Source organism: Salmo salar, chromosome 28 (assembly GCF_965601325.2).
Source record: "Salmo salar chromosome 28, fSalSal1, whole genome shotgun sequence".
NCBI lineage: Eukaryota > Metazoa > Chordata > Actinopteri > Salmoniformes > Salmonidae > Salmo > Salmo salar.
The window spans coordinates 4,803,441-4,819,337 of record NC_138318.1 but is presented as its reverse complement, the minus strand read 5'-3'; positions in this window follow the sequence as shown (position 1 = coordinate 4,819,337).

Genomic DNA, 15,897 nt, shown 5'->3' with positions numbered 1-15,897 from the left:
ATAAAGACCGAATGTGTGTCTGATTTACCCATATCCATCTGGCTTTCGGGGGTCACCATGTTTTTTCATTTAAAAGATAGTTTTTTTTATTACCACTCCAGAGTTTTAAAACAGCCTATCACTCCAATATCGTAGCTTTAAATCAGTGCACACTTGAGCACTCTCTCAGTCTTTCTTTCTCTCCATTAACTCCATTCAAATTGCATCCAAAATATAGAATCCTGTTCTAGATTGATATATAGCCCTATTTATAGATGTCCTAGCCTACCTCTTTCAGGTAATACATTCAATGCAGTAGTAGCCTTATATTTAGCTAATTAATAATGAGTTATGCATAATAAGCTTCTAACTTATAGCCTCTGTCTCTTGCACAATACGCAAGCACCTGTGCGTTGCTGGCCTCTCCTTAAAAAATGTTCCTTAACTCTTGGAGTCCCATGCAGAAAAAGCTAGACTAGAATAGCTTGCTGGATATAATTTGTTTTGCATTTCTTTTACAAATAGACTATTCGAAAAGGGACACAAGTTATTTTTTGCTGAACGTTAAAGACAGCAGCCAATAGAACTCACGGGTAGCTTGAAAGAAGAGCGAACACGCAATGGCTGTAGGCTGTAGGCTGTAGCAATTATTCATTCAGACCCATAACCATTCAATCTTCGTGAAGAGAAGTGAAAGCTTTCTGCATCTAATTCTAGTCTTATATTATTCAAGGATGTCATTAGAATGATGAAGATAAGGACAACAAAACTTATTTCATTTAACTGCTGAAAGCGAGGAAGGAATGAAGCAACAATAGAGCGAGAAAGAGGAGGTAGGCTAATATATTATGAACGGTATATACAGTTGTCGGAAGTTTACATACACTTAGGTTGGAGTAATTAATAATAGTTTTTCAGCCACTCCATAAATTTCATGTTAACAAACTATAGTTTTCGCAAGTTGTTTAGGACATCCACTTTGTGCATTACACAAGTAATTTTTCCAACAATTGTTTACAGACAGATTATTTCACTTATAATTCACTGTATCACAATTCCAGTGGGTCAGAAGTTTACATACACTAAGTTGACTGTGCCTTTAAACAGCTTGGAAAATTCCAGAAAATGATGTCATGGCTTTAGAAGCTTCTGATAGGCTAATTTACATTATTCGAGTCAATTGGAGGTGTAACTGTGGATGTATTTCAAGGCCTACCTTCATACTCAGTGTCTCTTTGCTTGACATCATGGGGAAATCAGCCAAGACCTCAAAAAAAAAATTGTACACCACAAGTCTGGTTCATCCTTGGGAGCAATTTCCAAAAGCCTGAAGGTACCACGTTCATCTGTACAAACAATAATACGCTAAAAAAAAAACACCATGGGACCACACAGCCGCCATACCGCTCAGTAAAGAGACGCGTTCTGTTTCCTAGAGACGAACATACTTTGGTGCGAAAAGTGCAGATCAATCCCAAAACAACAGCAAAGGACCATGTGAAGATGCTGGATGAAACAGGTACAAAAGTATCTATATCACAAGTAAAATGAGTCCTATATCGACATAACCTGAAAGGCCGCTCAGCAAGGAAGAAGCCACTGTTCCAAAACCGCCATGAGGACAAAGATCGTACTATTTGGAGAAATGTCCTCTGGTCTGATGAAACAAAAATGGAACTGTTTGGCCATAATGACCATCATTATGTTTGGAGGAAAAAGGGGGGAGGCTTGCAAGCCGAAGAACACCATCCCAATCGTGAAGCACGGGGGAGGCAGCATCATGTTGTGGGGGTCGCAAATGGGTCTTCCAAATGGACAATGACCCCAAGCATACTTCCAAAGTTGTGGAAAAATGGCTTAAGGACAACAAAGTCAAGGTATTGGAGTGGCCATCACAAAACCCTGACCTCAATCCTATAGGAAATGTGTGGGCAGAACTGAAAAAGCGTGTGCGAGCAAGGAGACCTACAAACCTGACTCAGTTACACCAGCTCAGGTCAGGAGGAATAGGCCAAAATTCACCCAACTTATTGTGGGAAGGTTGTGGAAGGCTACCTGAAGCGTTTGACCCAAGTTAAGCAATTTAAAGGCAATGCTACCAAATACTAATTGAGTATGTAAACTTCTGACCCACTGGGAATGTGATGAAATAAATAAAAGTTGAAATAAATCATTCTCTCTACTATTATTCTGACATTTCACATTCTTAAAATAAAGTGGTGACCCTAACTGGGGGTCCCTAACTGTGCTTTATTCTCGGGATGGAACAACAAATTGTAAAATACCGGGAAAATATTCAACTCTATTGGGGACAAGTCAAAAGATTTTCATTTAAACTTCTCAGGCACATTAGTTTAGTGATATACTGGTAAGAGAAATAGAAGCACATCAGTCTTCAGACTTTAAATACATATTTAATGTTAATGTAAAGTCAAACATGTTAAATGAAATAATGTTATGAAGGCAGGCGTGAGCCAGAGAGGTCCACACACATTTCACCAGTCCAAAGAGCTAACAACACTTGTTCACTATTATTCTACCTTTATTCCTGTTTACAATTACAAATTCTTACAAAATATGTAATCCATTTTTCCTAGATAATCTCGCTGGACTGCAGTAATAAAGTACATTTCTTGAACATTTTATGGTTGCTCATTGCACCTTACTTCAAATGTCCCGCAATGCTTAGGCCTACACACTAATTACTTAAGAAAAAAGTGAACTGCTTATTGATATAGCATTACGTAATCAGAAGAAGCCTGTCATATTAAATAAAAGTACCTCAGCTTACATATTATTCTACAGCTTCCTGACAGTCATCTTGAGGTCATCTCAAAGCCCTCAGAGTCCTCGGAAAACCATGACAACGGCGATTCCTAGATAAACACGGACAAATATTGAATGTCAGCAGCGAGTCAGAGAAACCTGGAGCCCCAGTCTACGGGGATGTGATAGAGCCTTATATGCCATTAATTCATTCCTGGGAAAGAGGCATACATAGTGGTTTTTATGGGGGAGTGTAGTGCAGGTGTTGAAATTCACAGAGCATGTTGTTGATTCTGAAACTTCAATGCTATCCATCTGGCTAATAAACCCCACTAACAAAGAAAAGGCTTAGCCCTGATAGACTTGTCAGTGGTTCTCATCACTTATCACTTTATAAAAAAATTCAACGAGAAAACACCATAACAATTCTTGGTAACGCAACCCTATAGCAAAACTGCTGTTGATCACAAAAAAATAGTGGAGGGAAAAATATAACAAGAAATGGGAAGAAAAAAAATGAAAAGGAAGTATCCAAGAAGTACCCTAATATCTCAGTAAAGGCCACCCAGATCAGCCCCTTCCGAAGTAGGAGAACGATCCTGTTTGATCTCACCACGCCCCCGTTAAAGAAGAATGCCATGAAGTTGGAGGCTTCATGGTTTTGGGGCGGTAATCCCATCAGGGGCGGAGTTGGCCTTTTCAGAGAGGCATTGGGTTGTGTTCAGTAATGACTGAAGAGGTGACTGCTCCCAACACACTTCTTAAAGGGATACTGCGAGATTTCAACATTAAAGATAACATTTTTATGTCTCTGCGTGCAGTTTGGAGTTTGGTCATTTGTAGTCTTACGAAGCTATACGTACTGTAGTAAGGGAGTGGTCGAAATGTAAATAATTGTTACCTTGAAGAAAATAGGGGAGGGTCATGCTTTTTCAAATTCAATCGGGGAGGTTTTAATATATTTTTATTTAGTCCAGGGGAGGGTCATGTAATTTGTAATCGATTAAATGTCATATTGATCAGGGTTTGAGAGTTAGTTGCTTATTATAAATTGGATGGTTCAAGGCCTGAATGCTGGCTGAAAGCCGTGGTGTATCAGACCGTATACCACGGGTATGAAAAAACATGTAATTGTAATGCTCTAATAACGTTGGTAACCAGTTCATAACAGCAATAAGGCACCTCGGGGGTTTGTGATATATTGCCAACATTTCCTTATTGCTTGATTACACAGTGCAGTGAATAGCCATTCTTAATCACGAGCCCCTGCCTGCACTGCTCTTGCTGATTTAAACCCTTTCTTGTTGCCTAACCAATGACTGTGCTGTGTATGCTGGCACTTCAGGAGGCGAGTTGAAGGCTTCTTCCGAAAATACTTTTTTTTATTTTTCCCAAAATGCACTGTGCATGTGGACTAGGCCTACTGATGTCCTGTTCAGTTTGCGAGGGGGTGTGCGAAGATGAGAAGGAGGACCGGATGTAAGCTTGCTACTGCAATAATTGATTTGAATAAGAACAATATGTTTTGTTGCCCATAATGAAGCTATTTATCAGCGTTATTGACCTCACAATAAGCCATATTCAAGTAATTTACAACTTACATTACAAAGAAGCAGCAGCCGCGGAGATGGGTGCTGACAGTAGGCTAATTCGAGAAGGCCTGATTCATTTAAACAGTCTTGATTTTAATTCGACTTTAGGCTACTAACAACAAGAGGGCTTTGTGTTGGAGCCTGTTTCTTCCAATTCATGAGATAAGAGGTCTACTATCCATAGATTTTGTCAGCCAATTCCTTCAGTCACCATGCACTCTTTAAATATCTCAGTGTCAGTGAAGACCATGGTGTGTTAAATTAAAGCTAGGGCTCGAATTGAGCGGGTATGTGAAGGTATTGTGGCTTTTGTTAAAGAAAATGGCTAAAAGCATAGGCCTTGTTAGTTTAAAAATATATATGTCGCTTTGACGCATAGAGATGTATAGAGATTGCAGCGTTGTGTCTGTCCCATTATGGCGTCTGTGAGTGCACGGGCAAAGCCATTGAGACAGATACAACGTTGCGCTCTCTATACATCTCTATGAATCTCAATGCAACAATGGGACAGAGAATGAGGAAATGGATAGGATCTTAGGACTGTCAGTAAAATTAACGCATTTCTAAAATATTGATGACTATGTATGGCTTTGTAAGACTATAAATGACCAACCACACAGCTTTGGAGTAGTTAGAAGGCGTATTTCCCTGTTTTTGAGAGGAGCTGGATACTGTAGGGAAACAAGGGTTCGTTATCTCACAGATTGGTTGTCACAGTGCTTATTGCTCAAAATCAAGGGGGGGGGGGGGGCTGTGTAATGAATTCCTTTATACTGTACTGTATCCTTCTGTGCTCTGCTCTACTGTACTGTACTGAGTACAGGGGCGGCAGGTAGCCTAGTGGTTAGAGCGTTGGACTAGCAACCGAAAGGTTGCAAGATTGAATCCCCGAGCTGACAAGGTAAGAAATCTGTCGTTCTGCCCCTGAACAAGGCAGTTAACCCACTGTTCCTAGGCCGTCATTGAAAATGTCTTTACTGTAACCTGCTGTGCTCTACTGTGTGCTGTGCTGTCCAAACTGTGATTGGTTCAGATTTGGTCGTCAACATTCACACACACACAGCTGATCCTGTTTGAATTAGTTTTTTAGAGTTTTACATTTTCACTTTATCAAAATATTACATTTTTATCTAAATATCAGATGGTTACTGTTGTTTGTTATATTAAGCACTGATATGGCAATTTGAGTGGTGTAAGAATGACAATGTCCAAGCAAATATTCAACTGCTTTACTTTTTCTTAAACTCTAGACAATTGGTTAGATTGTTGCTGGAAAACAAATGGCAAACACTGTGACAACCAACCACACACATGCTGTGTGGCAACCAACCCCAGAATGGGGCTGGTTGTCAAAAGTGGACAGAGTGTGTTTAATAGCATATAACATTGGTCTTTCTCCTAATATTGAAAATATTATTGTAAGATATACTGGTGCTGAGAAATCCATGAATTAGTAAAAAGTGTGACAACCAACCCCAGTCTCCCCTACCGCGAGACTTCCAGCAATTGCACTTGCAATCATCTCCAAACTGCACACAGAGACATAAGAATGGTTTCCATGAGTTCATCTGACTCTGGGTAAGTAGAAAAACAACTTAAATCTCAATATCTCCCAGTATCCCTTTAACCACCACACTCTACATACCACGGATTCCTGCTGACCATACAACTGGGCGAGCACAATTGCCTGACTGAGCAATGGTAGTCAAATGCCATGTTTGGTTTGTCATAGGATTTCATAATCTCGAAGTTAACCATACTGTATCCAATGTCCAGCATCCCATTAATGACATTGAGTTCTATGACAAGAGGAGGCACAATGCTGAAGCTAATTGAAAAGGGCAGGTTACTGCTAGCCTGGATGTTAGTGCTAATGAAACCTGGAGCATTTTTTTCTTCTTTCTAATACTTGAGGTGCGCTTGATTTATCTTGCCTGATGTGCAGAGTCTGCACTTTTGAAACCATTGGTTCCATTGTGTCTTTAGAGAAGTGTATAAGTATTCAACCCAAATACTGGTTAATACTGGTGAATGCTAGCTAGCCTAGCTGTTTTGAGAGGAGACATGAAGTCTGAAGAGGAGAGGGTGACCTGGCGCTGCTCGGAGACATGGAGGCACTGTAGGTTGTCTGTGAGATGGACAGCCTCATTACCAAGCTACTTTCTGGGATCTGTTACCCTGTCAGACAGTAAGGACATGGCCCTGGTCCCTGTGACAGCACCCATAAGTCCTGAGCCAGACCCCGCAGCTTCTGGACTCTATGCAGGTGTCCCCTGTTGCTGCCTTCCGCAGCCCACACCAACCATACATGGACTTTTCTAATCCCCTCCAACCCAGCCTGTGGATTGTTTAATATCCACAGACATGGGTTGACGCCATGCTCTGCTTTTGTTAGTAGTGTGAGAGCACTATCAGGTACCACAATATTACAGATCAGACAGAGTGTGTAGATAAGAAAGACTACACACATCATTCACTCCCCATCAAAAGACTAGGGAGGCTAACCTTAAGATCCCTCTGACAGTTCAGGTCTAAAACGTAGGCCTACTCTTTAAACTTGCTTCTGATATCTCTGTCTGACAAGTGCACTTTGCACTTTGACCACCTGGGAAATGGGGGAAACTCTGTGCCGGGACATTGTGTTAATATCATTATTATAGGCTTAATGCCTTGTCCAAGTCATGAATTCAGAATTTCACTCAGTGTTCTCAGGAAGGACTATTATTTTTTTAAAGAGTCGGACACAATTAGACTTGCATCACTCAAACTCAAAAACAAGCTGCGTATTTCATGACGTTCCAACATTGCACACACATTTCTTTCATACAAATTCTGGCGTTGCACGTTTCTGCAGCCCAAAGGCCCTCGGATGTAAAATAAATGATGTCCAATCTTCATCCAATAGCAATCTCCAATAGATAATCCGTAAAAAGACGGCTAAATGTGATTTTGACAATTGTGGAAAAACTTAGCAAAAAGAGGTCATGGATAGCTTCGGGTGGATACATGTAGTTCACTTGAGCAATGCAACCGATGTTGATGACTTTACATTGACAAATGCTATTCCCTTCTGGGAGACATTTCTCGATTTGCCAATAATGTTACAAATCTTGTGGTGGCGAACTTGGACAAGTTTTAACTCTGGGCAGTTCTAACGGTATGGCTCCTTTCAGAGTATTCCACAGAAAATGTATGCCTTATGGACACTGCCACCTGAGTGGTGTTGGCACAGAGAGAACATGCCACTTGTTGCCATAGCACCGACTTTATCATTTAGCTCTTGGTCATAGGGTCCAGTAATTTTCCTACTTGAGTTTCCCCAATGGATAGCTCTTATTTAAAAAAAAGAATCCTCCTATAAAACATGTCCATAAAGTATCCAGGAGGCTGAGGAAATATCTTTGATAACCACACTTGCTCGCTTTGCTGGTATAGATTCGAATTTGAAGGTGGTACTGACTGCATACAGCGCAAAACTGTTAATATCGACTTTTAACCAAAGCATTTTAGAAATAATATAGGGTTGACTTCGGGTTTGTGAAGTTCAGAGAGCGAGGGAGAGTAAACTCACAGGACAGAGGAATTCACTGATATGTGTGCCATTCAAAACAGCTTCCTTCAAGAGAATCAACAGACCACTGTTCAAATGGGCAGGAGCCCTGGAATCATAGTGCACCGCAGGGAGAAGAAGACCACCTCACCAGCTAATCCCTTCCCTTTGAGTAAACTATCAAGAAATGTATGTATGCAGAATGTGATGGCACATCCTGTTTCTGAAGATAAGTCATCTTTCTGCCAAGAGTGAAGCTTAGGTTTGTATGTGCTTTTTGCTGATTGCGAATGGAAGCACTGTAACTGAAAGGTGTTACAATATCCATTAGAAGTGAAGGCAGTCCAGACAAACAGGGCTGGGTGTCTCCAAGGTACTGATTGAGCAGACAGATGGTACATAAATTATGATGAAAAGACATTAGCAGGTTCGACCCTCTCCATCTTTTCTAAATCTACAGCCAAGGGAGATTTTCTTTTCTTTTGAAAGACAAGAAGAAAAATCCAAGTGAATGATTCCACTAAAGCTGGCAGGCAAGCTTGATCTTGGAGTGATTCTGCATCTGTTGCCATATTTTCCAACCAGACATTTCTGTTTTTCCTAAATAATTTATTTAACCATGTGAAATCACTTAACCTTTTATCTTAGTTGGAAGGAAAGATTGTTTTATTTTGAAAATTACTCTCATTTTACAGACTCAATCTAGTCAATAAAACTAAGGACACCAGACAGTGAGCAGACACCATGTGTTCAGACTGATCAAACTGATGATTTCATATTGAAGGGGTAAATTAATTAGCAGTAAAGTTGGGCAATATCTTTATACACACATTAACCTGTTAGGGCTAGGGGGCAGTATTGACACGGCCGGATAAAAAACGTACCCGATTTAATCTGGTTACTACTCCTGCCCAGTAACTAAAACTGTTTGAATGGTGTCTGTGAGTATAACAGAACTCAAATGGCAGGCCAAAACCTGAGAAGATACCATGCAGGAAGTGGCCTGTCTGACAAGTTGTGTTTCATCTTGGCTCTTTTTATTGAAGACTGAGGATCTTTGCAATAACGTGACACTTCCTACGGCTCCCATAGGCTCTCAGAGCCCGGGAAAAAGCTGAACGATATCAAGGCAGCCTCTGGCTGAAACACATTATCGTTTTTGGCAAGTAGCCGATCAGAGTACTATGGGCTTAGGCGCGTGCCCGAGTCGACGGAATGCTTTATTTTCTTTCGTCTGTTTACCTAAACGCAGATTCCCGGTCGGAATATTATCGCTCTTTTATGAGAAAAATGGCATAAAAATTTATTTTAAACAGCGGTTGACATGCTTCGAAGTACGGTAATGGAATATTTAGAATTTTTTTGTCACGAATTGCGCCATGCTCGTCACCCTTATTTACCCTTTCGGATAGTGTCTTGAACGCACGAACAAAACGCCGCTGTTTGGATATAACGATGGATTATTTTGAACCAAACCAACATTTGTTATTGAAGTAGAAGTCCTTGGAGTGCATTCTGACGAAGACAGCAAAGGTAATAACATTTTTCTTATAGTAAATCTGACTTTGGTGAGTGCTATACTTGCCGGGTGTCTAAATAGCTAGCCCTGTGATGCCGGGCTATCTACTGAGAATATTGCAAAATGTGCTTTCACCGAAAAGCTATTTTAAAATCGGACATATCGAGTGCATAGAGGAGTTCTGTATCTATAATTCTTAAAATAATTGTTATGCTTTTTGTGAACGTTTATCGTGAGTAATTTAGTAAATTCACCGGCAGTGTTCGGTGGGAATGCTAGTCACATGCTAGTCACATGCTAATGTAAAAAGCTGGTTTTTGATATAAATATGAACTTGATTGAACAAAACATGCATGTATTGTATAACATAATGTCCTAGGGTTGTCATCTGATGAAGATCATCAAAGGTTAGTGCTGCATTTGGCTGTGGTTTGGGTTTATGTGACATTATATGCTAGCTTGAAAAATGGGTGTCTGATTATTTCTGGCTGGGTACTCTGCTGACATAATCTAATGTTTTGCTTTCGTTGTAAAGCCTTTTTGAAATCGGACAGTGTGGTTAGATTAACGAGAGTCTTGTCTTTAAAATGGTGTAAAATAGTCATATGTTTGAAAAATTGAAGTTTTTGCATTTTTGAGGTTTTTGAATAACGCGCCACGGGATCACACTGGCTGTTACGTAGGTGGGACGATTTGGTGCCACCTACCCTAGAGAGGTTAAATAAGGTAATTGGCCTGTAATTTGCACTCAACACTGAGTAAAGTAAATGGTCTGCAATTAGTGCATATGATTAACTCTCCTGTCCTATGTTGTGACATTAACTAAAGGTGACAAGTGCCTACAATTATCATTACAACTAAGATTCACTCAGTTAATCTCTCTCTCACTCTCTCTCTCTCTCACACACACACACTCTCTATACTCTTGAGTCAGTGTTTCTCAATAACTATTTCTAAATTATACTGAACAAAAATATAAATGCAATATGTAAAATGTTGGGACCATCTTTCATGAGCTGAAATGAAAGATTCCAGAAATGTTCTCTTCGCACAAAAAGCTTATTTTGCTCAAATTATGGGCACAAATTTGTTTACATCCCTGTTAGTGAGCATTTCTCCTTTCCAAGATAATCCATCCACCTGACAGGTGTGGCATATCAAGGAGCTGATTCAACAGCATGATCATTACACAGGTGCACCTTGTGCTGGGGACAATAAAAGGCCACTCTAAAATGTGCAGTTTTGTCAAACAAAATAATGTCACAGATGTCACAAGTTTTGAAGGGAGCGTTCAATTGGCATGCTGACGGCAAGAATGTCCACCAGAGCTGTTGCCAGAGAAGTGAATGTTCATTTTTCTACCATAAGCCACTTCCAATGTAATTTTAGAGAATTTGGCAGTACGTCCAACTGGCCTCACAACCGCAGACCACGTGTAAGTACGCCAGCCCAGGACCTCCACATCCAGCTTCTTCACCTGCAGGTTGGTCTGAGATGAGCTACCCGGACAAGTGATGAAACTGTGGATTTGGACAACCAACACATTTTTGCATAAACTGGCATAAACTGGCATGCTGGAGAAGTGTACCGGGCAGATGGCATCAAAGGTTAGCATTTGTCCACTGAAGTCGGTTACGACGCCAAACTGCAGTCAGGTCAAGACCCAGGTGAGGACGATATGCTTCCCTGAGAGCAGTTTGCTGATGTTAACGTTGTGAACAGAGTGCCCCATGGTGGCGGTGGGGTTATGGTATGGGCAGTCATAAGCTACGGACAATGAACACAATTGCATTTGATCAATGGTCATTTGAATGCACAGAGATACCGTGACGAGATCCTGAGGCCCATTGTTGTGCCACTCATCCACCGCCATCACCTCATGTTTCAGCATGATAATGCACGGCCCCATGTTGCAAGGATCTGTACACAATTCCTGGAAGCTGAAAATGTCCCAGTTCTTCCATGGCCTGCATACCCACCAGACCTGTCACCCGTTGAGCATGTTTGGGATGCTATGGATCGACGTGTACGACATCGTTTTCCAGTTCCCAACAATATCCAGCAACTTTGCACAGCCATTGAAGATGAGTGGGACAACAATCCACAGGCCACAATCAACAGCCTGATCAACTCTATGCGAAGGAAATGTGTTATGCTGAATGAGGCAAATGTTGGTCACACCAGATACTGACTGGTTTTCTGATCCACGGCCCTCCTTTTTTTTTAAAGGTATCTGTGACCAACAGATACATATCTGTATTCCCAGTCATGTAAAATCCATAGATTATGGCCTAATGAATTCATTTCAATTGACTGATTTGCTTTTATGAATTGTAACTCAGTAAAATCTTAAAAATTGTTGCATGTAGCATTTATATTTTTGTTCAGTGTACATATTGAAAGCACATTCCAAAACCTGTTCAGTCCCTCCTCTGTGAAACTGCTGGGGGTTATGGGCTGTGGTCCTAACCTCCGTCCATATGACTCCGTGAAGCCATGCACCTGCGGCTGTACAGGGTGCCTTGGGGATAGTCCCTGTTAAAACCATGCATGGGGCCTCCCTGTCGCGCCTGATGTATGTTACAGTGTCCTAGGGGTCCTTTTCGTAGGTGTGGGTCTCTCTCCAGAGGCCCGATTAGAACAGTCTGCACTCTCAGCTGCTTTTGCTGCTTGTCACAGGCCCTGTTTTATGGCCTTCATCAGTGGAGGAGGGGGGGGGGGGGGGGGGGGGGGGGGGATACGGGGAGTGTGTTTTACGGCCACTGGCTGTCTGTTAAGTCCAGAGATTCCAACTCGTCCACTCACTAAATCATCAAGGGTTATCACTCACTAATGAATTTCAGGAACACACCTACAGGCCAGACAAGGTTGTGTTTGTGAGCGTGAAAGCAGGAGAAAGGAGGAAAGAGTACCATGTACCGTGTCCACCACGTTCCGTTTCTATTCAGAGTCAGGAAGAACCATGAGTTCGATGACAGTGGTAGAGAATGTGTAATCACTCAATGCCCACTGTCGTGTGAGGGAGCTGCCCTTCGGGGTGTTCTGGATTTACACGCTGGAGAACGACTCACTAATCAATCCAATCTGAACATTTTGGGTGATGCTCAGCCAATAGCTCTCTGGTAAGCTAATGTCATGTGGGTGAGGCTGGGCAAGTAGCTAGGAAGGTACACAAAAAGCACCAAAGTGAGTGTGTGCGGCATACTTTAACTATGTGCGTGCGCACAGTTTTTCCATCGGTTTCATTTGCTTATGCTGACATCAGGCATGACTTAACCATCCATTTTTAAATGAATGTGCGGTACCAATGAGCATTACCTAATTCATTTGTTTGCATTTCTTTGTTTATTTTGTGTACCAAACTTGAATTTACAAACTGCTTCATATTCCTAGGATGGAAGTTGAATGTGGCAACATAATCTACTGTTTTTGTTAATATGGAGCCCACTAAAGAAAGGAAAGTCACAGTGCCATTTGTTTAATACTGTGGACTAGCAGTGGAGGACTCTGCACCCCATACAAGAAATAGCTCTTAATTCTCTCAGACGTAAGTGCACCGCTTGCCAATGAGTGACTATATACGGGATAAAAGTGTTCAGTTTCAGGGGGATTTGCTTTGAGGTAACCCTATATTTTTCAAAGGCTTACTTGTGGGGTTTGCAGAGGGAGGGGATAGGGTGATGGGTAATGGAAGCCTAGTCTGTTATACCTCATGGGGCCTCGCTATTGGCTGTGACTGACAGGGTTTCCATCTTATTTCACACCCAACATGGTCTACTCAACTTTTTTATGTACTGGAAAATAATGGTGCATAGAGCATTGCATTCCAAATGCAGAAAAAACCTTGGTCTGCAGTAGTTAGGACAGCTACTTTTTCTTAAGAATATTTCATTTTAATGATCAAATCAAGGTTTTCAGACATACAACGCAATATGCTTTACAGGGGAAAAAAAGAATAAAAAACTATGAAAATAAAAGCTGAAATACTTACTACACGACAAACATAAGAAAAAAATGAAACGGTGACAAGGAAAAACTAAGGAAAAACAAAGCAAAAAAATATGTGTTTTAAGATCTCTTTTATATACAGTATGTCCATAGTTTCGGCCCCTCTCATGTTCTCTGGCAGGCTATTCCACAGGCTGGAGGCATAAAAACTAAAGGCTGCCTCTCCATGCCTCTTGGTCATACGCTTTGGGAGAGTTAAAAGGCCAGTGCCAGAGGGCCTGAGGGACCTACTGGGTACATACAGGTAACTTAAAAGCATGTCTGACATGTATTGGGGTGCTCAATCGTGGATTGATTTAAAACCCAATAGAATAATCTTAAAATGTATTCTAAAACTCACAGGCAGCCAGTGCAGAGACTTTAAAACTGGTGTAAAGTGTGCTCTCCGTCTGGTCTTGGTCAGTACCCATGCTGCAGCATTCTGTATATTTTGCAGTTGACCAATGGCTTTCTTGGGTAGACCAGACAGGAGAGCATTACAGTAGTCAAGCCTGCTTGTAATCAAAGCATGGATGATGGCGGGGAAAATAAGACTTTCCCTTTAGTTAACTTATTTTTTACAATGAATGTTATTTTATGCTATCATACCTGTCCACGGCTGATGTTAAATTACACAATAATGTTGTGTTGAAGCTTGACTTTGATGCCCATTGGTTTTCTTCAGACTTTGTGGTTGAATATTGTGAAATGTATGACTTCGTGTCATAGTGAGTACCTAACTTTACCTACGGTGCATTCGGAAAGTATTCAGACCCCTTCCCTTTTTCCACATTTTGTTACATTACAGCCTTATTCTAAAATTGATTAAAACGTAAAACATAAACCCCATAATGACAATGCAAAAACAGGTTTATAGAAATTTTTGCACCTTTATAAAAAAAAAAAAAAAATGAAATATCACATTTACAAAAGCATTCAGACCCTTTACTCAGTACTTTGTTGAAGCACCTTTGGCAGTGATTACAGCCTTGAGTCTTCTTGGGTATAACGTGACAAGCTTGGCACACCTGTATCTGGGGAGTTTCTCCCATTCTTCTCTGCAGATCCTCTCAAGCGCTGTCAGGTTGGATGGGAGTGTCGCTGCACAGCTATTTTCAGGTCTCTCCAGAGATGTTCGATTGGGTTCAAGTCCGGGCTCTGGCTGGGCCACTCAAGGACTTTCAGAGACTTGTCCCGAAGCCACTCCTGCGTTGTCTTGGCTGTGCGCTTAGGGTCATTGTCTTGTTGGAAGGTGAACCTTCGCCCCAGTCTGAGGTCCTGAGCGCTCTGGAGCAAGTTTTCATCAAGGATCTCTCTGTACATCTTTCCCTTGATCCCGACTCCCACAGCATGATATCTTCTCCAAACGATTCGAGGGAGTGCGCACATGCAGCTATTCTGTGTTGAGTGGTTAACAAAGAAATAGGTATTCCTATATGCTTAATTTAGAGTTATTAATGTAACTTTAGTTGTTCTTCAAATGTTGGGCTATATGTTAAGATTTTTAATACATTATAAGGCTGCATGATGAGACTCTAATGATGATTTGAAAAAAATTGCTTGAAAGGCATGAGCTCTGCTTTGCTTTTTTGCGCAGGCTGTACACACTACACCAGTCACTCATTCACAATTTGACAAGCACTTGATAATTCCTAGAATTTCACGGAGGCATCACCTTTGTGTGTTCGTAATGTATCCTACAAAAATCCATTCCTTTCTCGGCCAGTGGCTGTTGTGCCCTTCTCCCTGAGTGCTGTGAGCTCCATCACGTGATCGGGTCCTTCTCACAGGCTACAAGTGAAGACAGACAGATCAGCTTCAGTACTGTGCGCGTCCTTATCCAATTCCGAGGTGCATATTGAAGATATTGGAAGAACTGTCCATATCTACTTTTCGTCTGCCAATAAGATGAGTAGGTCTAACGAACCATTAGCAGGAAAACACCATTATCAAAAGTGACGGCAAATTCAATTATGCATGTAATGCTTTTATTAGAAAGGTGCATTTTTATGGTGAAAATTATTACATTTACATTTACATTTAAGTCATTTAGCAGACGCTCTTATCCAGAGCGACTTACAAATTGGTGCATTCACCTTATGATATCCAGTGGAACAACCACTTTACAATAGTGCATCTAAATCTTTTAAGGGGGGGGGGTTAGAAGGATCCTACTTTACTTTATCCTATCCTAGGTATTCCTTAAAGAGGTGGGGTTTCAGGTGTCTCCGGAAGGTGGTGATTGACTCCGCTGTCCTGGCGTCGTGAGGGAGCTTGTTCCACCATTGGGGTGCCAGAGCAGCGAACAGTTTTGACTGGGCTGAGCGGGAACTGTGCTTCCTCAGAGGTAGGGGGGCCAGCAGGCCAGAGGTGGATGAGGTGGAGGTGCTGTTCCCTTCACAGCTCCGTAGGCAATCACCATGGTCTTGTAGCGGATGCGAGCTTCAACTGGAAGCCAGTGGAGAGAGCGGAGGAGCGGGGTGACGTGAGAGAACTTGGGAAGG